This window comes from Pelmatolapia mariae, linkage group LG2, assembly GCF_036321145.2.
Source record: "Pelmatolapia mariae isolate MD_Pm_ZW linkage group LG2, Pm_UMD_F_2, whole genome shotgun sequence".
Lineage (NCBI taxonomy): Eukaryota > Metazoa > Chordata > Actinopteri > Cichliformes > Cichlidae > Pelmatolapia > Pelmatolapia mariae.
The window spans coordinates 5659805-5686633 of record NC_086228.1 but is presented as its reverse complement, the minus strand read 5'-3'; the positions used below and the strand labels follow the sequence as shown (position 1 = coordinate 5686633).

The window sequence follows — 26829 nt, the reverse complement described above, 5'->3', positions numbered from 1 at the left end:
GCCAGCATTTAGAGGAGGATATTGCATTCCAAAATGACTGTGTAAATGATTTATAATGTATCAGCAGCCGTTGGAGGGCACCTAACCGCTGAGAGAAACCAATCCTGACGTTTCTGGAGGTGCTGTTATCGCTAGGCAGCTATTACCATCCGCCGCAGCCGTGGATCAGCAGACAGTCTGCCGGTGAAATCTATATTCTTAGTTGTATATGCAAAACCTCACTTCAGATCAAAAACATAATGCATATGTGCATGCACATATTTAGTAAATACTTAAAATCAGGCCACTTCCAATGATACTTGGATAAATGGAACGTGTGTGCTGGACAATCTGCTCAGAGATTGTGGCACACAGAGTCCCTGTTAAATGATAATACACGAAAAAAACATCCATATCCAGTGTGGGGACTAAAAGTATTCATTGCTGGGGGGGAAATGGTGGAAAAGGCTTCAAAATTCAAAAAAAGCCAATCTGACAAAGTCAGCTCCCTGCTCAGTAGGATCCCTGTACCAGAAGCAGAAAACCTATCTCACTTCACTCATGTGTATATATGTATATATATATATATATATATATACATATATATATATATGTGTGTGTGTGTGTGTGTGTGTGTGTGTGTGTGTGTGTTTTATATAAAGCATTTTGTTTATTATGTAAATTTTACACAAGACATGGACCTACAATAAACCAATTCCACGGCATTCAGAGGCCGAGCTAATGTGAAACACTTGAACATAATCAGATACTGTGAAAACACAGCTCTATAAGAAATAACCTGCAAAAGCATGATAAATAAAAACTACACTGTAAGAAGTTTCCCCATTAACTAACAGCAAAGCACCAGCAGCTACAGCGATCAAATTTGAACTGCTATTTTACAGTTATTGTTTTCTATATCAACAGCTTATTACTGTAAAAGAATTGAAAAATCACAGTACATTGCCACATACAATACAAGTCTCACATTATAGTTTTGATAGCTTGCTTGCAACCATACAGAAAAGTTTATTACTGTAAAATCTAATAACATGTACTTGAACTAAGACAAGAAATCACTTTCGCTACACTTCCTGCACTCTTTACACCGCACGGTTATGGGAATGCTGCCATATTCAAGACGAGAACTAACCAATTGCTAAGTGTTTTGGTCATTGTGGCTTATTTTCTTGACCAAGAAAGCATGCCCTGCATCTCCAGTAATTAAAGCTTAAACACAAAGTAACTAAACTCAAAATCACAGCACTTAAATAAATTATTTAAGCTTAACGTTTGCTCTTGTGTTCGCCGAAGAAAAAATAGTGCATTATACCGTAAATATTCACAGCAGCTTGCTGATATTTTTTCCTGTTTTTTAAAGTAATTTGTTGCAATGTTGTTCTATTTAACACAACAGCCTTGCGCGAAATCCTACTATATAGATATATATTTTAGAGATACACTAAAATAAATTTGCTGTATGTCTAACAATCACTCCACCTTATTCATATCCAGCCTATTAATACCAATAAAATGTCGTCCACATCCTTTAAAAAAAAACAAAAGCACCACAAACTATACTCTTAAATTACCACAAGGTCAAATAAATACCAATGAAACTATTTCTAAACAGATTTTTCCTAGTATTCTAATCTTCATAACAGCAGGATACATTGCAGTAAAGCTAAGTATTTAAGTACTATTAAATTCTAATGACAGACAGCTAATGGCCAGGCCTATATGTCAGGCTGTTTTTCAAAAACAGTTTCTGCTTCAATTGCACATGATTTGTGTTTGATTTCAAGTTATGCCATAAAAAAGCTCCACATATTGATTCCCTGAAAAAACAGAAATGCTTGACAAAGGAGGCTTCATAAAGGCCATCCATTCACACATTTGCAGATACACAGATAGTCAATTTTCCATCGCAATTTTAAATGAAGTCTTTTCTGTTTGGATTTTCTCACACCGTCTGAGAATAGAAGTGATGGGACTAATTCTAGTCAAGATAAAATACATCAGGTCAAACTTTTTAATCAGGACATAGCAAGGACATAGGACAGTGTGATGGAGTGTGTGTGTTTAGAGGACACACAGCACAGAGGACTTCATCAGTCTCTTCTCCAACAGCATCTCAGAGGTCCTCCGCTTTGATCTCTCTACCTGCTGAAGCACTGCCAAGGGAGAAACAGAGAGAGAGAGCGATTGCATGAGTTCTCCCTCATCATCCCAGAAATATTGATCGTCTCATCACTGTGGCCTTGCAGCCCGTAATAAATACAGCTGGAGTGATGGAGGCGGAAGGAGGGGGGGAGTATGGGTAGGTGGGTGCTGTGCTGACTCTAAGTCAGGTTATTAGCCCTTAATGCAAGACGGCACTCCACCAAGTACATGCCATTAAACACCCTCCTCCCCAATTCTCCAGTGCCTGATTAATGGGACATGTTAAATTTCTGGCAGTCCAAATCATATTTAGCATTATTCAAAATGACCACACTGGTGCATCATGTGAGTACAGATCTCATATATAGAAGAGAAAAAAAACCCACATTTTATTTCTCTTTATATTGGTCTGAGTCCAGAGCCGTGCACACTTACTGTAGAAGACCCTTTGTTCTCCTACAGCAGAGAGATTTCTGCATCGCAATAAAAGTCTGAGCCAAATGTACTCCTACGCTCCGACATCCCTTAGAGAGAGGCTGAATGGACTCTGATAAAAAAGGAACCAATAAGAGTTCTGAGTAGATGGAGCATCTGACTCGCCACACTCTGTTATTATAGTAACTAGTCTGCAACAAAAGCATTCACAAAAGCTGCATTAGTCTTCTGGAACATCTAACTTCAAATGAAGTGAGCCATCCCGACCTCAGAGGGTGTAATCAGTGATTATAAATGCAGCGCTGTTACATGGAAACCGAGGGACAATGTAATGTGATGCAAAAATGATTAGGGCAGCCCACTGAAGGTCAGTGTTTTAAAGCATCAATCGAAGATCGCCAATTCAACTCAGATTCTCTGAGTTGCACATTTGATTACCCATGTGATATCACATGCTCATGGTCAACCAGTGGGAGGAGCAAAAATCTAAGACAGAGTGCTACTATTTTCCATTCATCCATTCATCCTCTGCCACTAATCAAATTCAGGGTTGCACGGGGGCTGGAGCCTATGCCATTTGGAAAACTTTCAAAAACTCAGGCAGAGCTTGTCTATCAACGAACAACAATGTTGTGTGCTACCTGGATAATTATACAAATCATTGTAATACCTTGGTATTATCATGAAAGGATGGGCAAAATAAGTAAATACATAATAAATAATGAGCAGACATTTAAATCGTTATACTGAATGAGCTAATCCTATTTTATAGACAAAACTCTTGTTCTTTTAAGGAACAGTCAATATAATGGAAAGCAGACCAAAGTAGCCAGGTGGTAACTTTAGCTTGAACTTGTTAAAATTGTCTTCACCTTTGATTTGTGCTACCGAAAGATGCTAAGGCCACTTTTTCAGACAAGCTCTTTTTATGACAGGATTACTCTCTGGTCTCTTTGTTTTCAATACTGTGGAAAATACATATCTCTCTAAATGGTCTGCTTACACATGTTTGTTTCAAATATGCAAGGGATCTTTATACACCAAAATCAGTGATGAATGTATGCACACGGTGCATGTGTTAGCTCACAGACACACTCTTTACATAAGCTCCTGGGCTTGACAAAAACAGCATGCCATATTAAATCAATGAGATTGGCATGTTTCAGAAACAACATTCACAAAATGTCAAAACCAAACTGCGGCATCATAAGGCTCCTGCTGGGAACCAGTGCAGTGAGCAATAAGGGGCCACTCTTCCCTTCTCTTCCTTTTTTCGTCAGACACAGAGTTGTGCAGTCATTATTACTTAGGAAATCTGGCACTAAATCAAGGACAAAAACACGGCACATACTGACTGCTAATCACCGCGGTGATGCTGACATATTTTTAAAGAAGCAAATGGGAGATGACAATGGTGCGGCTGTGGCCACCTGCTAAGCTGTGCGTCTCCACCCCTGCTCCTAAGTGCTGGATAAAGGCGTCCATGACTATCATTACCAGCCGAGCAGCCAAAGTAACGCAGAAAGATCGGCTTGGCAAGCCAAATAAAGACAGATTCCAGGTGAGCACGTGTTGAGATGAATTCTGCGGCTGCACAGCAAATAAATAATGGCCATTCTGTTAACTGCTGACGGTGCTTGAAACAACTGTTTGCTCTTCGAGACTTAAATGATAGGGACAGATTTGATCTAGAAGTTTTAAAGCTGCAAGTCGAGGCAGAGAGCCCATTCTTACATCTATATTGCCTCTTTCTCTTTCACTTGAATGTGTGTGTGTGTGTGTATGCCTCTGAGTGTCAGATACAGTTTAGTAAGTAATATGATGTGGGAAACAATATGTGGGGGGTACAGGGATATTAATCAGAGCTAACCATCTCAATTAGATGGGAAAGGACGAAGGAGTTTACATTTAAAAAAAATGATATATACGTAAATTTCCCAAACAGTTCATCATCCCAACTCCTATTGATCCCCTACAGAGTACCACAAGACACTCCTACTGAAAAATCTTAAAGTAGCTAATCACTCAAGAAGCCCACAGGGATTCGTTGAGAAACCGCAGGGGCAAGTATTGGGTCCGTCTCTAATCTAGCTGTATGTAAACACATTAAGGCTTTACACATGGCATACTCATTATCCAAGCTCCCACAGATGCCGATTGCAGGGAGAGATCTGTTCTCTTGAAAAAGTCTTTTGTGTGCAGTTTCCATCACCCTGCCAACACAGCTTCATAGCATTGCTTACCAAAGAGCAGAAGATGAAGGTGGCCTCAGTTAAGTCTTCGACCATAACAGTGATAATTAAAATCCTGTGATTTTGTTTATATAATGCTTTTCACTTTTCACTGCATAACTGTGTAATTACGTATTAAGGTAGATCTTATAAGTCGAAGATGACTTTGTTGCAGGCAAAGTCACACAACAGCGAACATATTCTCATTAGCAATATGCAACATACACTTAAATGCGTATCAATATTCTAAAAACACATATTATAATCGTCACTATCCCCTTTACTAGCAAGGCACATCTCACTCATTTGCATCTCCTTTTGCCTTCAGAACAACCTTAATTCATTATAGCATAGACTTAACCTAAGTTCTGGAAACATTTCTCAGAATTTTTAGTCCCTATTGACGTGAACGAGTCACAGACTTGCTGCAGATTTGCTGGGTGCACATTCATGATACCAGTCTCCCATTCCACCACCTCCCAAAGGTGTTAAGATCTGATGACAGCTGAGTACAACGAATTCATTGTCATCTTCAGGAAGCCAGTCTGCGGTTGTTTGGGGGTTTGTGACATGGAGCTTTATGCTTCCAAAAGCAGTCATCAGAAGATGTGATCACAGGGGTCATGAAGGGGTGGACATCATTAGCAAAAACACTCAGGTATGCTGTGGTGTTTAAATGATATTCACTTGGTACTAATTGGTCAAAAGTGTTACCAAGAAAATATCCCAATACCGTTATACCACCACCACCATACCATCATATCACAGCCTAAGCTGTTGATACAAGGATGGATGCCAAATTCTCACACTACCATCCAAATGTTGCAGCAGAAATCGTGACTTATTGGGGGATGTTTTCCAGTTTTCTTTTGCCCAACTTTTATGAGGCTGTGGCAATGGTAGCCTCAGTTTCCTGTTCTTAGCTTACTGGTGTAGTACCCGGTATGCTCTTCTGCTGCTGTAGTCCAACTGCTTTGAGACCAAACTTCCTAGCTCGAAGCACTCTGGCCATTCTCCTCTGACCTCTGGCATCAAGAAGACATTTTCGCTCTGAAAACAGGATATTCTTTTCTTTTATTGGACTAATCTCTGTAAATCCTAGAGGTAGGTGTGTGGGAAAATCCCAGTACTACTGCTGGCACGAACAATCACATTCAAAGTAACTTTAATCACCTTTCTTCCTGACTCTGATGCTAAGTTTGAACTTTAGCATTTTGTCTTGATCATATCTACACGCCTAAATGCACTGAGTTGCCTCTGATTGGCTGATTTTGTTTTATTGAGCAGTTGAAAAGGGATACCTTGGAAAATGCCTGTTGAGTGTTTATAATTTTGGTGTAGAAAACAATGTAATCACTCATTTAGGTGGTTGGTGGGTAGTCATTTAGCTACTTGACTAAGTAAATCAGTGCATTAGAAATGCAACCATGGGATGTCCAATTTACTACAACGAACATTTTTCTGAATGTTTTGTTTTCTGTAGTTGGTCAAATCATCTTACATCTGTGAAGTGGAAAACTCATTTGATTGGGCTTGCTTTAACGTATGTGGAACATAACTGAGTTCCTGTAGAGGAACCACTCGAGCATACCAAGGAGAATTCAGCAGATATTTCAAACAGCTTCCTTCATCTCCTCCACTGTGAGGACAGCACGTATAACATGGCAGCACAAACATCAATTTCTGGCTTACAGTGGAAAAGAGGATGGATTTTTAGCCTTCTGGGATTCTTTCCTAATAAAATTCAGGCAAGAGCAAGGAACCTGAACAGTACCGGCATGGCACTACGTATATAAAGCAAGTGTAAGTTTATGACCATTGCTTCAAATGTGAACTGCTGTGTATTACTTTTGCTGCACTCTTTTGGCTAAATGCTGCTTGTCCTGGAGTTCCCTGGCAGTTAGTGCCCGAGAAGAAAACGCTTAAATTTGCACTGATTGATTATAGTTATAGAGATTAATGGGGATATCGGTGGGGATAAATGGCTTATATCCAATTTAAACTCTGTATTGAATACTTAAAGTATGTCATTTTAAGTAATGCATCTAACAATATGCAGTACTCTGCACATTGATCAGACTGGCCTAAGTGGATGGGAGTGGGGAAACATTTTTCTTAAAGCAGCTATTAACACTTAACAAACATATAGACTTGAACTGAGGGTTTGCTTTGAGTTAATTGAGGTCTGGCTGGTAATTACAACAGGGAGTTGATCTCTCGCAATCAGGGTTCCTAGTTCATTGGCACCACATTATAAAATCTTAGATGGATCAGCTCCTATGGCCAGTATTGACTCTTCTACTCTGGGTTAAAGCAACCATTCATTCGTTGCCCTACAAAAAACCATTTGCAGTACCAGTATCAAATACTAATACGCATTAAAATGAACTCAGACTGAGGAGTGCTTTAAAAAAATGAAAGACTGGCTAAAGAAGAAGAACAGTTATAATAACAAAGTAAGAAACTGCATAAAATACACATTTGACATAGGAATCATTAGTAGATATCTCCCAGTAGGAGCAGACAAAAGAAATTCTTCCAAATGCCCCAAACACCCACCACCTTCCAATAAAAAATAATAATAACAAGTAAAAAACAAAAGAACACAGAAACATTGCAAACCATATAATGCCACAGTGCTTTGAAGAGCTGATCGTACCATGCAAAAAAAAATTGCACCATTTCAGAAAAGCAGTGGAGTCCTGTGCTGAGTGCATGTAATTCACCACTTTCATCCACTGCATTTTGAATTATGTTTTCTCAAGACGAAGATTAAAAATTCAGATCATCTTGTCCAAAAGAATGTGAAATTCATTAATTTTTTTTGCAAAAAAAGACGAAGACGAGGAAGGCCTCTGGGGCACCACTGTGGCTTTGTGCATCTGCATGAACATATACTGTAAGTATGCTGGGAAAATGAATCTTTCCGTGGCCTAATGAGCTAAATAAGAGCAGTAATTTAAGGTAAGTAGGCCGCGGCTCTGACTGAGAATCCAAAGATCAGCTTTATCATTCGGTGCGAACGACTTACAGAATTATACATATAGGAAGCAGAGACATGACCCAGATGCTGCTTGTTAAATTAATGAGCTAATAATGCCTTAAGTACCTTAGCATTTGCAGCAGTAATTTGGAAACAGCGATATTCCACATTCAGGTAAAATATGATGTCCGACTCAAGACTTACTTCGAGAACATAAATTACGGCAATTTAAATGTTTTGATCTGAAAGCATCAGAGTCTCTACAAGCGTGCTGTTTCTGTAACGGGACTCCACTGCAGCATATAGAGCAGCTTAGAAATAGCTTCACCTTCTCCCTGGAGACATGTACTTAAATGTTAGCTGTTCTTCTTAAGCGGCCCTAAATCATACGCCTGAGAGTCCTTAATTGTGATTGATGAACAATTAAGCCAAGGTGAATTTTGAGAAAATAACATGTTAATGAAAGCGGCAACACACGACACATTATTGTGATGTTTCCTTTCAAACACTGCGACTACTTGGCTTCCTTGCAGAGTATTTCACAGATGCCAAAAGCACAGTGGTAGAATGATGTTATTGACATGCAAATGTCTGGTAGTTGCAGAGAAGTGAGAGGTGCCGGAGTGTATTGTTGTGTGACAAGCAGAATTTCTGAATACAAAGCTGGAAGCAGAGATGTACACAAGTGTGTTTGATATGGCAAAACCCAAAGCACATATACCCACACTACTAAAAAAAATAATGGATCTGAGAACATGGTGGTGGAGGGGGGGTCCTATTTACAGAGGGAGCGCAGGGTTACTGTAGCCTAATGACAGAAGATTAAATGAGGTCTGCACATGATGCCAGGAGTTTTATGGGAGCATAATTAAGTTTTGAAACAACCCGACAGTGATGTGCTTTTAACTAAAGGTCAACAGTAAACAGCAAGGTGAGCCACACTTGATTACTATGTATATCACAACATCAAAAAAGATGCTGCTGCTCTAATGAGGGGGTGACCTTCATCTTCAGCATAAACAAAGACCAAACTGACTAATACTGCTCTACGTGGCCTCTATCAGCCATTAATAGGAGGCGTTTAAGAAATTAATAGTACTTTAATATTAAGAAGAACTATTTAACACAAAATCTTTGACATTTCAGAAGCTGGTATTCCCTTCGATGCTTTCCAATCTAAAAAAGATCAAAAGAAGGTGTGATGTACTTAGCATCGGGACAGCCTGAATACAGATGAATGAAGACGAAAACCCACAAAACATCAGAAACAAAAATTCCTGATGGCATTATCTTCAATCCAGTAATAATCTGCATTTTTACATGTAAATATGGTTTGGGCATTTACATCGTCATTCATCGCATTATAGGCTTAATTATAGCTAAAGCCGGGTGAGTTTAGAGGAGATATGGACAGACAGCTGCCATAGCTAAAGCATCCCCTTTATCCAGCACCGTCACAGCCACTGGCTGCTTCTCCCATTGATCCCACACAGGCCACTGCTGGACTTTAAGGTACAGTAAGTGTTCTAATTTCTCTTCCATAAAACTCAACATCAAAATCATTTTATATCAATTTTTAAATTATAAAACTCAAAAGTCAACAGAATTCTCCAGCATCCAAAAATGTATGGTAAACATTTAAAAGGCGCTCTGGATTATTATTGTTTTCCCACCAGTGTCTCTCCCAGTTGTCTTTTAGAAAAGCAGCTGTATTTCTCTGTTCATTGCATGCTCACCCTGACATTCTTGATATTATTAGTCTGTCTGGAGACTCCACGTGATGATGAGCTCAGAGGGACATTTTAAATGACAGTGCCTTTTCTTGAAGGGATAGCATAAACAACGGAGGCAACCATCTTTGTCTTGTTGCTAACACTAATCTGAATTCACTGGAAAAAAATATCTCTGGAGCAAAGCTGGTAAATGAGACTGTTACTGTTACTATTATTCAGAAACAGGGAGGTTAGGGTTGGCTGGAGGAGTTGGGGGTGGGTACGGATGAAGGAGACATGCCTCAATATCACACGTGGAGGAGGGAACACTGTCCCCTGACAGCAGTCCTTTCAGCTAGCCCTGGCAGATATGTTTACTCTCTATTCACTATTTCTAATCCTGTCTGAAAGCCTAGCTTGAATGTCAGGCTCCTTCCTAAATTGGCTCGTGTTCTTAGTGATTGATTAAAAGTACTGTAACCCAGCTTTATCAGACTACCCTGAACTCTGCATTTCTGCCAACTCTATTAGGTAATGCATCCTTTGTTATTGTACTTGTTGGTCTCACCGCCTGCCCGTCTTTGGGAAATGCTCCGATCCATTCACTGTGATGCAGAATACCCAGTCGTACCTGGCTCTATGGTAGTACAGCAGCCTTCAGATCAAACAGGAAAAGTGCCTTAAGCTTAAAATAGTTTCTGACAAATGTGGCATCCTAATTCAATATACCATTATTCAGTGAAATTGGCCTAAATTTATCAGGAGTGTCCAAAACCAGCATGCTGAGGGATATACTTAAAAAGCATTTCATAATCTTTCCATTCCTTTTTTTCTAACTTTTGACTGATGCTATGGTGATAGCAGAAACACATCTCTGTCCCCTGACACTGAGCTAAACAATACGGCTATAATTCATGCTTTCTAATGCTGTAATATCCCCATGCCATTGCACACAGAGGAGAGGAGAGGAGAGGTTGCCCTGATGTTACTGCTGACGCCTAAGTCCTAGACATTGTACTTAGAGTGTCTCCTGCAGGACATTATTCAAACACACACACAGGCGCTACAAAGTCCATAAGACAAGAGTAGGCTGAACACATACGTCCTCAGATGCGGCAGCTCGCTGAGGGTACTCAAGGTTGTATTATAAGATAGGAAGTGAAACCAGTGATATTTTGACCTCACCATATGTACTCTAAGGTAAAATCTTTGAATTTAACAGAACGGGAAGCTACAGCACAGACACTATGCATATGGCATGAATTAAAATCCCATTTGTGCACTTTAAGCAGAGTAGAAGACCACATTAATGACTGCACGCTTAGAAGTAGGCCATGTCCAAACACTGCAGGCAAATTTGGCCTCGGGTTGTCTGCACTTCCTCAAAAACTGCACCAAACACACACTGGATGCTGAATCTCCCTTCCTATTCTGTGCCTACTCTGCACCAACGAAGCCCAGAGCAATGACAGCACATACTGTAGATGCTGTATGGGAACCCATGCATAACTTTGATCACACCTCTACACTGATTTCCAAATTCTTCTAAAATAAACTCGCCTTTATTTGCCTCTCTTTTACCCTTTTTCTTCTTATTATTTTTCGCCTGTTTTTCTAAACATCCTTTCCTGTTCTGTGTTTCATTAGCAACCTAAGGGGGGGTAAAAAAAAAAAAAAAGAAGTTTTTCCTCTAACATCTGGATGTTAGCTAGCTCGAATGAAAAGTCATATCAGATCAGATCCCGCTACATCAAATGAAACTGGAGGGTACATTATTTATTCATTTCACTGCTGACATCCAAACCATGCCCTAAACGGTGACACTTTGAAAACTATTCCTCTGTGCCTGAACTGCGCCGATACGAGTGCAACTAGCGGGGGCTCGCAGAGGGAAGGGAGTTTTATGTTCCTTTTACCAGGGATGAATGTAGAGGAGACAGAACAACGGGGCCATTGTTGTTTTCTAGCTTAAGAGCCTTGGAGCTTCTGCGAGGAGCAAACACAACAATGAGAGTGCCTCCATGCCTGCTGTAAAATTTCATGTGACTACAAGGCCTTCCCGCAATTTTCACAGACACTAAAAGCAGAGCCCTTAGGACCAAAAATGGCACGTCAACTGTTACCAATACAACTGTTACCCCTTTGGTGAATGGAAACTCTATGTAGGTAAATCTCAGTGTGGGTTTGTGTGCCAGGTGATTTGTTTTTTGGGTTGTTTTTTTTTAATATATGTTTTGCAAAAATGGTGTGAAAAATAATAAGGGAACGTTTACTCTAGCTTTTATTCAGAGTTTCTTTGTATTGTCAGCACAAAAAGGGAACGCTTTAATTTTGCAGGAACAAAAGCGCCTGTTGTTGCAATTAATGCACCTTTCAAACTCAATGCTATACTTTTCTAGAACTAATAAAAAAGAAACGATGATTCTGTATCTGCACCTCATGCAGAACCTAAGAGCTGCATGATTGCCCTTTACATCCAGAGGTTAGCATCGTCAACTTGGTATGCAGACAAGCTCCAAGAAAGAAATCCACGTGTGATGGATACAAAGAAAAGGTTTTCAGAAGAAGGGAGAGTCTCCTCTGTGTAGGATTAAGCGCTTTAGATGTAATGATGAGAGAGGCCCTGTTTTTATTTGTTTTCAAAAGGCATTTTGCTCTTAATGGAATAGCGTCTGCTTTCCGTCTCCGGAGGATACGAATGCTCATCAAAGACCTGGCTTTGTCAAACAATCCATAAACTCTTAATGCCACACGGCAATAGATAGTTGCTAGACAGGTTCAGAGCAAGGGAGAAAAAAAATCAATGACAAGTTATACCAATTTACAATGTCATTATAGTGCAAAAGGTTTTATATCATACTCTTTTGCTCTGTGATCCCAGACCATTAAGGGACTGCTCATGTTTTGGGAAGTTCCAGCTCAGAATTCCTTGGTGGGATTCTCGCGCTTCCTATCAATATCTGAGGCGGTGGCTGCCAGAAGATTTGGTAGCACTCGATGCCCAGGGCTGTAAATCTGGGCCAGGGGTTGTGTGGGATGCTCAGATAAATGGGTTGGGCTTTGTTTTATTGCAGCGCTGCTTGTCTTAACTTTCTGTGTCTACCAGGGATTTAGAAAATGTGCTACTGTCCTTGGGCCTCTCTCTGCAACAGCAGCTCTGAGTCGGGTTTGAGTCAGCCCTGGTGCCCCCAGATTACATAAATATCCTCTATAAGCCATTCACTACTATATCCGCGCGCTACTGTTTTGGTTGCTTTTTTATCTCTGGCAGCATTTTGTTGTTTTTGCACGAGTACGGGGTGCAAGTTTCAGATTAAAAAGCAGAGGAAGCAGAGGATCCTCATTTAACCCAATTTGACGATTCCTCTCACAGTGCGTCGAACAATTAAATGCAAAGAGTAAACATTTTGCTTTCAAGTTGTCTTCTTTGGACTTTTGCTAATGGACTTGACGAGAAAGACCTTTACATGTGATGCAGCTGTTTGTCATTTGTGTGCAGCTAAGCATCAATATAAAAGAAAAGTGGGCCACGGAGACACAAAGCACAATTATCCCTGAGGAAATATGTCACATTTCCAACGTCCTTTGTGATAAGGTTCCTTTATTCATTCTTCTTTCAAAAAGCACAGTGGGGAAACAAAGGCAAAGATATAGCTTATTAGGTCAGTTTATTATTATTTTTTTGTAAATATATATACAAACTGATCTTGGATCTGCTGGATAAATCACATGGGTATCATTAGAATCAACCCCGAGGAGTCTCCAGCTGCAGCGTGTTCGTGTGTGTTTAGGATGGCTCATGACTTTCCGGTGTTTTTTCAACATCCAATCAAATAAAACGATGTGTAGCAGTGTGGCAGCCCTACTGAAATGCATCTGTACTCTTGCAGAGCTCTGATGCCTTTTTGCACTGTAAAACACACACGCTTCTTCATTTAAATAATTTATTTCAGAAGCAGACTTAGGAGACAGCTCGGTCATACAAATCAAGAGGAGGCTCAGAGAATGCAAACTCGTTACCCTGCCTGATTGTTATCCTTCAGCATAAGCTAACCTTAACCCTAACTCTATTGGACATCGCATTATTTAACGTATTAGTGGGCGCCAGGCTTCCAAACCCACCCACCCCCACCCCCCAAAACTTCAACAATAAATGCGTATTGTCATCGTTTGCTTTGGAGTTAAAGCTTCTGTAGAATTTTAAATGCGCAAAAATTTGAGTGAAGCAGGTTTGGATTCAAAGAGGATGTGATTAAAGAGCATATGAGATGAGAATGCCAGTAAATTCTGGGGTGTCAGAAAACATTGAATCATTTAATAATATGGTCTGGAGATCTCCCTCAATCAAAATAAATCTTCAAATAAAAAGACGGAATGAAGAAAAACAGGATACAGTTGACTAGGATTTGTATTCTGCTTGTTTGTGTACTGTTGTGCGTGTCATTTTTTTTTTTTTAAAAGATAGTAAAGCTGTAGTTGTCCGCAGCATGAATAAAACAAACGTGGCAGATTTTTGTTTGACTGGCTTTCTCCAGCCCAGAGCTCACTTGTCAAAAGGCTTATCCAGGCTTATCTTTCTCCACCCTAGCCATTTTCCTCTTGTTTCTTTTCAATCTCACCTCTTCCTTCTGTCCTTGTTCTTATCCTCTCTGATCCCCTCTCCATTCCTGCTACTCTCAGAGAACCATTTCTATCCAACGGTATCATTTCACTCTTCAGCTTCAGGACTGAACTGCCCACCACTATTATGTCATTCAACACCTGTACTTAAACCGGGTTGAAATTCACGGTGAGCCCAGGGCAATGGAACTAGAGAGCAACTACAGCTCTGGAGTCTCTTGTCCCAAATCTACCTTCCTCTGCTGTAATGACTCGAAAGACAAAATGCAAGCGTGACTCTTCAGGTTCGCACTGGACAACAAGCCCATGAGGCTCTATTTACTTTTAGCTCATGAAAAGTACAGTATGTTAATAGTCAAGGTTCAAACAGCAACCCACATATTTACAGCTTTCTGCAAATAATATGCGATTATGGGCTTTTGGAGCACATAATTTGGGGCGTTTTAGCAAAACCCTCAAATCTGTGCTACTTAAAGGCTCAGAAGAGTGCCTCGAGGATTCCTCCCTGGTCTTATGTGCTCGCCCACGTCACCATACTCCCCAGAAACAAAACTTGTCTTTTTTTTTTCTAGCTTAAAAACCTCAAACCAAGAAGCTCATCAAAATCAGGCTCCTCCCCTCAGCCTCACTTTTTCACTCAAACTATTGTCATAGTGACCTACAGCCACCAATTCATCACAGCTGCCATCTTAGGGGAGTAAGTCGCGAGGCTATTTCTGTAATGACCCAGATTCTCAGGTAAATCTGGATCCATATCATTGTAATGAGCAGCGGCAAATCAAAGGAGAGCATATTAGGTCAAAGAAACGATTTTCTTATTTATGCTCATTTACTTTCACCGAATAGCTAAACGTTGTGTTATTTAAACTTTAAGACTCATGAAAAGTGTGCATCCTGTATTGAAAACACAATCGATGCCAGAGAAAATTCCCCAGTCTAATTTCCTTTCTTGGTAATTTTGTCAGATTAATATCAAGTCAATTTCCTGGAGCCTGTTCTTACACAGAGTGATGGCATGTTGATGGTATCATTGGAAGAAAGCTATAATTGTGGAGGATGGCTCCTTTTGGGAGAAATATGGGCACAGATGGGCCCTGAGCTTGATAGAGGAATTTCTCTGAAAGGGAAAGGCTATCGGAAAGCATTGCCAAGCTGGCAAGAGATATAAATAGACGACAGCGAGGAGCAGGTCTACATGTAAGCACCAAAATAAACCAGTCCCAAAGTAGGTAGCATCCTATTAAGGCAGAGGGTTTGCAATGTCATTAAGGTAAATTTACAAAGCATTATCCAAAGCTGCATAACACTGCATTATTAAGAGAATCTGATTAGATTTGCTTATTTACTACTTACTGTTTTATATAATGGCTTGTGCTTGTACGACTACAATAGCATTTATAGTGCATTTTTATGGCTTTACTCAATACTATGCTTATATATTACAGTTATATGATATTTCATTTACATATAAATGTTATTTATTCATTTATTCGCTGAACTGTTACACTGCATTGCACAACAACTAGGCCAAAACACAGTGGACTCCCTCCATCAAAAAGATAGTACAGAAACAACCACTCACTCACTCACATTCACACCTACAGGCAATTCAGTCTCCAGTCAGCTTGATGGGGAGGAAATGCGAGCACAAGCACAGGCAGAGACACAGCTACCACCGAAGACACGAAGGACCCGCACTCAGTACTGTTTTGGGGGAATTTGAGGGGTTTTAATAACCTGAGGAAGAACTTACATTCTGCAATTACACACACTTTACACGTGAAATTTTATAGCCTGCTCTGGTCTTCTGGTCTGTAAAATAAACGATTAGGGCGAAAACATGAAAGTTAAAGAAGCGCTAAATTTGAATTTCAATGTTTACTGAAACATATTAATGAAGACAATGAAGTTCAGTATTTACTTTTAGGGGTTTTCCTTGATAAAAATCAGTTGCTGTATTTCTACAAACTGCACAGGGACAAAACAAAAGCCCACACATAATATTCTACTGGCCTCAAGACTCCTCAGTGGCTAGCATAGTGAAATGGATAATAAAAGTGAAATAGATAGCGCCTCAGTCAGCAGCAGCTTCAAACAACTCGGAGCTGTGGCTAACCTAATGTACATGCCATCCAAAATACTAAAAACCCACAGAAAAACAAATACAAATAAATCCTAATACAGGTGAAAGTTCTGGTGTCTGGATAAATACACACACAACTAAATGTGTTTACATTATTTCCACATTGTCTTCAGAGAGGAAGGACTAACAGGAGATGAATTAGCATGACACTGGTGCTGAACTCAATGTCAACATTTCACTAAATCTCAAACATAATTTCAAAAAAGTAAAACTTCAATATTTGTTCTCCAGAGTAGCAGATGTATGTGTTTTTGTCCAAGTGAAAGGCAAAAGGAAGGGAGATAATAAAGGAAAGATTATCCTAAAGAACATACAGCAACTGTAATTGAAAACCGACTTGTAGAGCAGAGATCTGCGATTTTATGACGGCTGAACAGTTGCGACGGAAAGTTTGTGCGTGTTGGAGTGTGTGCGTGGGGGGAGAGGGAGGACGGATCTCTATTAATCTCTTGCATTACTGCAGTCATTTCCACTCTCTTCATCACCAGAGCATGTGCTCTGTGAGATTTAAAATATTTAAATCTGTAATCTGTCAGCATTATGAGGTTAACGCACGCCCGCGAGACTGGTGTCCTATCCGTCACTATGCTTTCCACCTCACATGGCCCCCACATATATCACAAGGACCTGACATGGCCTTTTGTAGTTCTGGCTGGAAAAGACTTTGCACCCGATGTCTGTAATTTCTCAACAGCGGAACAGACATGCTGCCGGACCCTAGAGAAAAATTACGGGAAACGCGTGCAGATGAAAAAAAAAGAGAGAGAGAGAGAGAAAAACAAGCTGCAGCACTGTGAAGTGCAAAGAAGCCTCTAATTGTTTCCCCAGTGTATGTGACCCAGTGACTCTGGAGGAGCTCTTTCTTGTTCTTTTACTACGGGCAACCCAGCATTCATTATTGATTTGGTGGCACAAACTCATAGTCTCACACAACACGGTCTTATGAGTGGGCTTAAGTGTTCTGTCACTCTGGTGCACAACTACATTAAAGAAATGCTAATACACCTTTTTCCCCACCTAGCTTGCACACATTGCTATATTTTCCTAAAAACTCTGAATTAATAACCAAGAGTGAATAAATTGAATGGGATTAAGCCTGAACGACAGTGACCCATATATGAATATTAGGTTGATGGAAGACACTCCAACGTAGCCCATTTAGCCAGCTCCATGTCATGTCTTCATACGACAGGCTTTTACTAAGCTCCTTAAGAGCCTGCCCCGGGGGATCTATGGTAGGCTGGAGGTACTGACTCAGGCCTTATCTCCACTAATTTACCCCATGAATTAGACAGCCCCGTGTTTCTGTGTACTGCCAGACCCACACAATACTCACTCCATGTTAAGAAAATGAGGAGAGAAAGGGGCTTAGTGATTGCTTAGTTGGATAAGAAGCTGAGGAATTGACAGAGGAAAGGCACACTCTGCCACTTAAACTTTACCTGGACAGTAACGTTCATCCCCTGGGATTAAAACGTGTTGACTCCCTGTCACTTGTCTCTGTATTTGCAGGGCGGATTAGGTAAAATAAAATGCGATTTAAATCATAAGGATTAAGGTGACTTTTCGAAAACAAACAGACAGGGTTTCACCCCTGTCGCTCACGACACACAGAAAGAACGAGTAACTTCTTTGTTCTTTTCCAGCCGGCCTTAAATATTACGATGGCTGACGGATATTTTACATTTCAAGTGAGCTGGCAAGCCTCATATGTTGTCTTTAAAAGCCGTGCATGACTCAGTAGTCAAAGGTACAGAAATCTATATGTACCGCACATGCGGCAAGCATGCAAATCGCAGTCAGAGTCAACAAATAAATGCAACAGATTTGCAAAGTAAAGTCAGTGGAATGTGAAACACGCACTGCTTCAGTGGATTGATTCTTGTATGCCACAGCAAAAAAAAAAAAAAAGGTCATTTATGTTTGCATGTTACACATGAATGAAAAGAAGTGAACTTTACATAAGCTTACGTAAGCTTAAAGTACAACTTTGCTTTTCCATATCATGACGGTCTCCCGCACCCCGCTCCTGCTGTCTCTCTCTCCATGTGATGCATTTTTAAAAAGTCTCAGTTAAAAGGGGGAAACAATCAAAAACAGCTCCTCGCTGCTGCTGCCGCCGCTGCTGCTTCTGCTGCACGTTCGGCTGTCCCTGATTATAGCTCAGTAGGCTTCGTCCTTGGTCTGTGTGTTATTGAGAGTAAATTGACTAATTAATAAATAATTAATAAGTAGATAACTTCTGGCAGACAGTGAGTGGAGACATACTGTGTGACATCTGCTTTGTAGTTAGAATGGCGATGTCCAAAAGAATCTTGTTTACTAAGCAGACATTGGTCTTTGGCAGGGAAACCTGTTAGTCAGGGGAGATGTTTTTTGGGCCATGAACAATGTAATATCTCAGCTAAATATGTTATGTGCAAAAGACTTGAGGCATATCTTTGTGCCTCGGGCCAAAACCGCTTTGTTAGTCTAACAAACACTCTTTCATCTTTTTACTGATTTAACAAATACGTCTTATTCATTATTGAAACGAGTGTGACACAAGTGTACGGAGCACCGCCGCTTGTTTCGACTAATGTTTAATAGAGAAACTATCAGGGTGTTTTGCAGCGATTCAGTCATATCGAGTGTGATTTAATGATGATGAAGGCGCATCCTCCTGAGCAAACACGAAGAGACAAGTTGATCCTCCTGCATTAGTCACTGTACATCCATGTCTGCGAAAGGCAGGGGGAAAGGGCTCGGGTGACACGTCATGAGGCACATTTTTACTTGGTTTTTGAAGATTTGGGCTCTTTCTCAGAGGTCTCTGCGCCACAGCCATTGTGATAGGCCATTAAGACCCCGCACGACTCAGAATCATTTACATTTTAAGTAGCAATAACCTAAAAGCTAAATCTGCTCTCTAGATGAGTCTCAAGAAGTAAAATAAGTGTGTAAACTTTATGTCTGTTTGGGCAGGCATTTGTTACCTGTGGATTTTCAAGAGCAGCAGTCAAGCCAAGGCAATTATCTCGCTTGCTTGGTAACGTGGTAATAAGCTAATCTGTTTTAGATTCACAAACATCACACCTCCCCTCTTCCTTTTGTTTGAGTGATGTTGCAACGTTGTGAGAACAGCGCTAGAACAATGACAGGCCTTTCCTTGGCTGCGGGATAAACAGTGATAGGACATATTTTCAGAAGGTCAGAGGTATCCATTTGGGAAATTATTCAGCTCCTGCTCCTGCCTGCTTCGAGACAACACGTCAAACACAATGAAGAATATTAGAAAACACAAATAACCTTCCACAGCCTTCCTTATATGTGCAACGACACACCGCCGCGTATACACAGAGGAGCACATGTGCTTGCACACCTCTGCCCATGTGTCTGGACGAGAAAGCAATAAGGAGCGCGATGCTTAAAGAGAAACTGAAGGCTAAGGAACAAGAGGCCTCTCGGGCCAGAGACCAATGAGCGGCTCATCCATGTTAAGTCAGGCCAAGACACACTCAGGTGTATTCACATTAGGTCAGCACGAAGCCTCGCTGACCTTTGCAGTAGACAGAGAGTCTCATGGAGCTTTTCTTGAGCAGCCCTGAGACTCACAGGGTAAACAACGGACTCAATGCTGCACTCATGTGTGTGTGCATGCACATATGTGTGCGCGTGTGTGTCTACAGGAGTGTGTCAGCATGTGTGCCTGTCAGTGATCACATGTTGACTGCTTCTCGATGGCCCAACCCCTTCCAGTGTAATCTGTCTAGCAAATGAACACACTGGGCGAGCGCTGTTCTCTGTAATTACTCTCCAACGGCTGAAACCCGAAAGCTCAGTTTTTGTTGTAAATTAAGCTGCCACGATTGTTACACAGCTCAAGTACATCCCAGAAAGAAAAAAAAATCTGAGAAAGGGGTGAAGAATGGATATTAAAACAGCAGGGAGCTTGAAAAAATAACACTTTGCTCGACTGGAATGCAAACACTGAAGGGTCAGAAAGAGAATTCACAAACAGCAGCAGCAGCACCAGCATGCATAATTCTTCACATGATATTGAAGCGCCACGTACAATACAGACACACACCATTCTCCTGCAAATCAAAACTGAATTCGAGGAGCCCTTCTCAAAATTTCACAAGGCCTTTTTTTTCTTTTTTTTGAAAAATATGTACGCAACAAAAACTAGAAATTCTACGTGTCTGTGTGATTATCATCTATTAGGGTCTTCTTTTATCAGCAGTGTGGTTTGCATGCCAAATAACAGGCTGAATCACTTCCTAAATGTTTAGGTTTCAGGGACACATTGGTTATTCAACTAATCACCATGACAACTCCTGCTTGACATTTCCACTTCCTCCTCTCTCTTTGGAATTCAACTCTCTCTCTCTTAATTATTCTTACTGCCACTGATAACAACCAGACTATTTATTTATAGTATATTTCTGAAGCCATGTGTCCAGGAATTTCACACTGTATGGGAAAGTAGACGTGTGTGGCCTACAAGATCATTACACTGTTTTATGCACAATATACTCTGGGCTTTGCAAGCAATATGTTCAGTTCTGCAGCTTTTATAGGTATTAAAGATGGAAAAAACATAACTTTTTCCTGCTTTTTTTTTAAATCTTTTTTTAATGTGATTAAGCCAAAAGGTTAAAAGGAATGAATAAAAATAAGTGTTAATCAGCAAATAGAATAACACACACACACACACACACACACATATACATATACATATATATATATATATATATATATATATATATATATATATATCACAATGATAACATGTTATTTTGAACTGAATCTGTCACTCTAAGATGAAAAATGCCCTTTAATAACCAGTTAAGCTCACACTGAAGCTTCTATACTGAGCCACTCATCTAATCATCCACAAACCAATTAGGAGAAAATGTTATTAAAAAAGGGAATAGGAAACGGGGGATACCCATGTATCCCCGTGGCAGATTATCCTGCTCATCCAGATGGAGGTCGGTAGCCTGGTGCAAACTGGTCCCAATCACATTCCAAAAAAAAAAAAAAAAAAAAAAAAAAAAGATCTTAGATCTGCTTCCACCCTGATCTATTTAAGCCATCAATTCTTTGTTAAATGTACCTTAAAGTTCAGAGCTCGCTGTTTCCGCCCTTTTATTTCTTGTTTTTGCACAAACGCAACTCATTTCGCGTTTTCGGGGTTTTTTCTTGCTACAGGATGAACAATGACACAGAGCTTGCGTCCATCACGCGCACAAGATGTCTTTATGCCCAAGTAACAAGTGCTCTGGACGTCTATCGCAAGCATTTATTTTCTGCATTGACGTTTGCTGTGCGCTGGTATCGCAACACGCTACATATGGCAGTGCGAGGAAAAGATACAGACAGTTAGCAGCATCCAAAATCCCTGCGTCTAATAAGACTCCGGGTAGTCCGTCCAACTCACAAAATCCAAATGCGTTTTGGAAGTATACGTGCCTCCGTGCCGGGTTACAGCGCTGCGTCGATGTTGCGTTACAAAATAGCTCCCACTCTTAATCTTTTCCACACACGCACACAAATAAAATAGAAGCTTAAGTCGTATAAAATAAATCCAAGTATCCCGATATACCCTCTTTCCCCCCTGCACATCTCCTCAAGTCACTCAGAAAGCAGACAGCCTTAGATTTTCTCCCCCTTCTCTAGTTGCTCATCAAGTCTCATGAAATGACTCACCTGCCTTGTCGAGATCTAAATCCCCCCATGCCTTTCTGGAAATAAAAAGCCGGGATAATGTTTCACTGTTTCGGGGTCTTCACTCGCAGTCGACTCTCTGTACTCCAAATATCCGTATAGTCTGCGCACCGCTTATATGTTTTTCGGGAATGACCTTCCTGTGAAGCGATAACGACTCTCATTATCCTCACTCCGCTGTCATTTTAATGGATTTCTCCCACGTTTTATTGTATTGATTAATTTTCTTTCTTTCTTTCTTTCCTTTTTTTCCTGCGTGAAGTCTCCTCCTAGTCCTGGTGCGTTTTGCTGCTTTTGCCTTGACTCTTGAGCTCAACACGAGCTTCGCGGGGACGCGCGGCGCTATCCCGTATGAATATTCGGGAGCGCTGATTGGAGATGGAGAAGAGAGTTACTAGGTAACCAAGGGCACACGCATCATACATGAAAAGGAGCAGACGGTTTATGCCTTCCAACTATTTCTCTACCTTCTCTGACAGCTCATCAAACATAACCTTTTTTTCCCCTCGCCGGACTAACGTTTCTCACCAGAACAAAATCTATAAGGCAAGTCAGACACGTATGTAGCCTATTTAATAATGACTGTAGAGTTATTGGGGCCTCTGAGAACTTCTTTTTAAATGAAGATTGTATTTCTGTGGGAGATTACCAATTTATAAAGAGGATAAAACGTTAAAGGCATCCAAGCACTTGGATGAGGTCGAAGAAAAAATAAATGAAGGAGAGGTGAGATCTAGAAATGCTGAACTGGCTGGTTAGAAATAATTAAATTATCACAGCATATTTTCAGATGGCTCCAGCATTTCTCACTTTATAAATGAACTAACTATTATAGCGTTTCTTAAGATTTACGTGACATTTATTTAGCTCCCATCTTTACATGAGTCAGTGAGATAATAATATAACACAATGCAGCACAGGTGAGTAAAGATTAGGCCTGGAATCCTTCAGATCCACCAACACTGGATGCCGTATTGAGCTAAGGCAGCTTTTGATTGGTCTCTAAGCATCATAAAAGCCCCCATTTATTCCTGCTGTCAGTTTCCAGTGCAAGCTTTCTATTATAAATCATACTTTACGCCATTATGACATCATCAGGCTAATTCTCTCAGGCTTGACATACCTCCTCCAGAGCTACAGAACTCATTATATAATTGTTTTCAAACAAATACTCATTAAAGGGAAATCATCTTTTTTTTTCTTTCCAACACTGATTTTAAAAAGTGTTTGCGATAAATGGATTACAGATCAGACAAATGGATAATTTGTGGTTTCAAACGTTTTGTTTTCATTACAAGTCATTACATTACCACCTCTATATATCACCGTAACAGTGCCTGAGTAGTTTATGTAGAATATGCTTTATGTTAGCTGCATTAAAGTACACATATAACTGGAGATGAATTGGCCAGTGTTGGCGTGGGAAAAGCAGAGAATTTGGGTCCTCGTTTCAGATATCCAAAATAAGATTACACTGATTAGGAGAAAGATAGAAAACTCTGACAAAGAGCAAAAAAAGATTTCCTCCTCTGGAACAGACAGGCATGCAATAACTGTCAAATGAATGCTTTTGAGTAAAACATTAAGTAACTTTCATATAATTTTAATGAAACGAGCTCTCGAGTATTTGCAAACATTTACTGTATTTTCTTGAAACCATAGTGCACCTTTGAAATATTAATGCGAGACTGCAGTGAAAAACAATTCTATGATTTAAGTCTAAGTCATTTTGGGTCTGTAGTAGCTATATAATACTATGGAACAGTTTATCTCAATACATCTGCTCTCTCTATTGATATTTTAAAATCTCACATTGCTTCTCATTGGCCACCTCACTGAAATCGATACTGTATCATCTGTTGTTCCTCTTTTGTCCTTGTGTTCTGCTCTGTTTCCATTTTATGTTGTTACCCGTTTCTTCTTCTCAGCTTACTGAAATTGTAATATGGCCAATAGTAATTATTTCAGTTGTCACAAAAGTAATGCAAACATTAGTTCTGAGATGAACCATAAAAAGCAGTCCTTCCAAATTCCCCGCAGCATTACAAAGAGTCCTCTATAACGATCTGGCAGAATTAACCTATCTATGAAACAGTAAAATAAAAATAGCGTTGACTGCGTTTTAGGACAGTTTAAATGCAAATAAAAGGACTACTCAAAGGTATAAAAACACTATTCAAAGTGTACCACATAAAACAGGTAATACTAAGTGCAGGTCTAATTAGAGGTATAATAGTCACTTATACATTTTAAGAGAAAGCTGGAAATCACTGAAATCTAATTTGGTGTTTGGAACAGAAACCAGCATACACATGACTCTTGTGAGCAGAGACCTTTTAATTATAGAACAGCAAGGGGTTGATGCTGCTGCTGCTTTTTTTTTTCCACTGATGTTCAACAGTCACACAGTGGAAAATACAAAAAAAAAGAAAAAAAAAGGAAAGGGGGGGGGGGGGGGGGTACTGACACAAACAAACCGGAGTGCAATGCATCCACAAGACATATTGTTTTTGAGCAAGACGCTCGATCATGACGCACTGTTACTTTTATGAACCAGTCAGCTGAAAAAAAAGAAGAGCAAAAATTCAAAGGGTACTGTAAAGTGTTGTAACCCTTTAGCGTCTAATGTTGAGGGATAACTTTGCGCGTGTTCAGTTCCAAGTTTTAAAGGTGGGCACAGTAAAGTCATTCATTCACAAGGACATTTTTTTCTTTCCAAAGGAGAAAGTCAGCTCCACACAAACAGATGAATGTTGCCTGAGGCAACCGGATGGGTTACATCAAACGCACACTCAAGAAAAACTATTTATGCCTTAGAAGTGAGTCATGTGAACAATACAGAAATGCAGGAATATCAACAATTCACTGTCCCGAGACTGTTTTCTGACATTTTTTGCAACACTGTTTCAAAAATATTAAGTTTTAGAGTACTGTCTACATCAATAACGATACACGCAACACCCACATGAGAGGGAAACAGGTGGAACTGAGTGTGAGTGGGATGGGATTTTAGATGTACACATAAAAGCTTCTTATGGGAGTGCAATACTGACTATGTTCAAATATCATTTAGTCTTCCGCTGAATGATGTGAAACGGCTCTTTGTGGACAAAACAGGAATGCAAACAGCTGGAGTTGTCTAAAAGGTAAATCAGAGCTTTTCTTTTTTTTCTCAGTTGTCTTGACCACATGTTTTGAAAATGATGACATTAGTCAAAAAACATAAAGGGAAATAGTTCACGGAGCAGAGCAAATAAAGAAAAACCCCACATACATATAAAAATAGATAAAAATAGAGTTCATGTCTGTCAAATGTTGTAGGGCCATTTTTTAGAAAAATATGTCTAGCAGGAAGTACAAGAAGGAAAAGACAAGTAAATGAGACAGGCGAGCAGGATGAGAGTCAGCAGAACAAAATTCTGATGACCACTGCTGTATATTAACAAAGAATTGAAACCCAAATGTCCAAAAAAACCTAAACAAAATGATTTGCAAATTATTTAAAAACAATATTTTGTTTAAAATGTGCAAAGGCAACATGGTCAATGTAGAAACTGATACTTTGTTCTAATAAACCAAGTCTGGAATAAATGTGGAATATCCCTCACAGAATATTTTACAGCTAATTAGATTAACTGGAAGTAGTAGAGTAACACAACTGGGTATCAAAAAATCATCACAGAGAGCTCCCTGTGGAAGGATTAATGGTTCAAAAATTTAAGAAGCACACCCTAAGACTGGAAAAAAATCCAGAGAAATCTCTGTACTCAGTGTAAAAGGTCAAAAAACAAAAGTTAAACGCTGTGTAGAGGCAGCACTGCATTAAAAACACAACTACATCGGCACTGGTAATCATTCGTTGAGAAACACTTCTGAAAACCATGGCGAGTGTACGGTTCATTGCTGCATTTACAAATGAATGTTAAAGCACTGCCATACACGAAAAAATAACATATCTAAACAACATCTAGAAAGACTGTATCCTCTCCATGCATTAGCTCATGTAGGATGGAGCACTCGATATCTACAATTATTCTTGGGACTCATGGATGCTTTGAGAGGGACCATCTGGCTTGTCATCAGTGTACAGTTCAAAAGAAGCACATCCTAAGCATACCATCATTGTTGGTATATGGGTTCATTAGTGTCTACGGCACTGGTAACTTGTATACATGTGAAGGCACCATTGATGCTGGAAGACATGCACTGAATATGGAACAACTTATGCTCTCATCCATTCAATTTCAGCAAGAAAATTACAACTGTGTGGCTCTGCAGTGGTAAACATTTGATACATAATAAATAGAAAAATACCACAATGTGCTGAGCAGTCAAAAACAGTTCTTTTTCCAATTACAGGGACTAGTTTCATATATTCCTAAACATTTGCCGAACGCTTTTAAAGAGAAGAGATTTACAATATCTTTTAAACCACTAGATTTCTCAGTATTTGATGTATTGTCTAATATGTTACCCTTTATTCTAGTGATGACTGTAACTATTTGTAAATGATTGCATTCTTTTTTTCACACAACTGACAGTTTCATTTCTTTTCTTGTTTTTTGTCACACAGATAATGTGCATAAAAGGGGCCCACCTCCCTCACTTTCTTACAAATCAAGATAAAACAGAAAAGGTAAAGACAGAAATGCAGAAGATCCGATATCCAACAATACTCAACAAGTTTTCCTACACTGACCTAGTTCTTTTGTTATATATTTTAAAGACCGTTTTAATCACTGCGGCGGTCTTAAATGCTTGTGTCAGATTAGTGGAAGTTATCCTCTATTTACACAGAAATATCTAAATGTAATACAAGTAATAGCAGAGAAAGCTGAGATTTAAAGCCTT

At 39.8% G+C, this 26829-nt stretch overlaps 1 protein-coding gene across 2 annotated transcripts in view; it reads right to left on the bottom strand.

Annotated features, from left to right (window-relative positions):
- The window catches only part of nlgn3a (neuroligin 3a), a 129276-nt gene extending 106985 nt beyond the window's left edge, over positions 1-22291 (bottom strand). For both annotated transcript variants that reach the window (XM_063491445.1, XM_063491453.1), the window contains exon 1: positions 21961-22291. The gene's annotated coding sequence lies outside the window, so the exon portion shown is untranslated. The remainder of the gene's footprint in view (positions 1-21960) is intronic.
- Positions 22292-26829: the final 4538 nt, after the last annotated feature.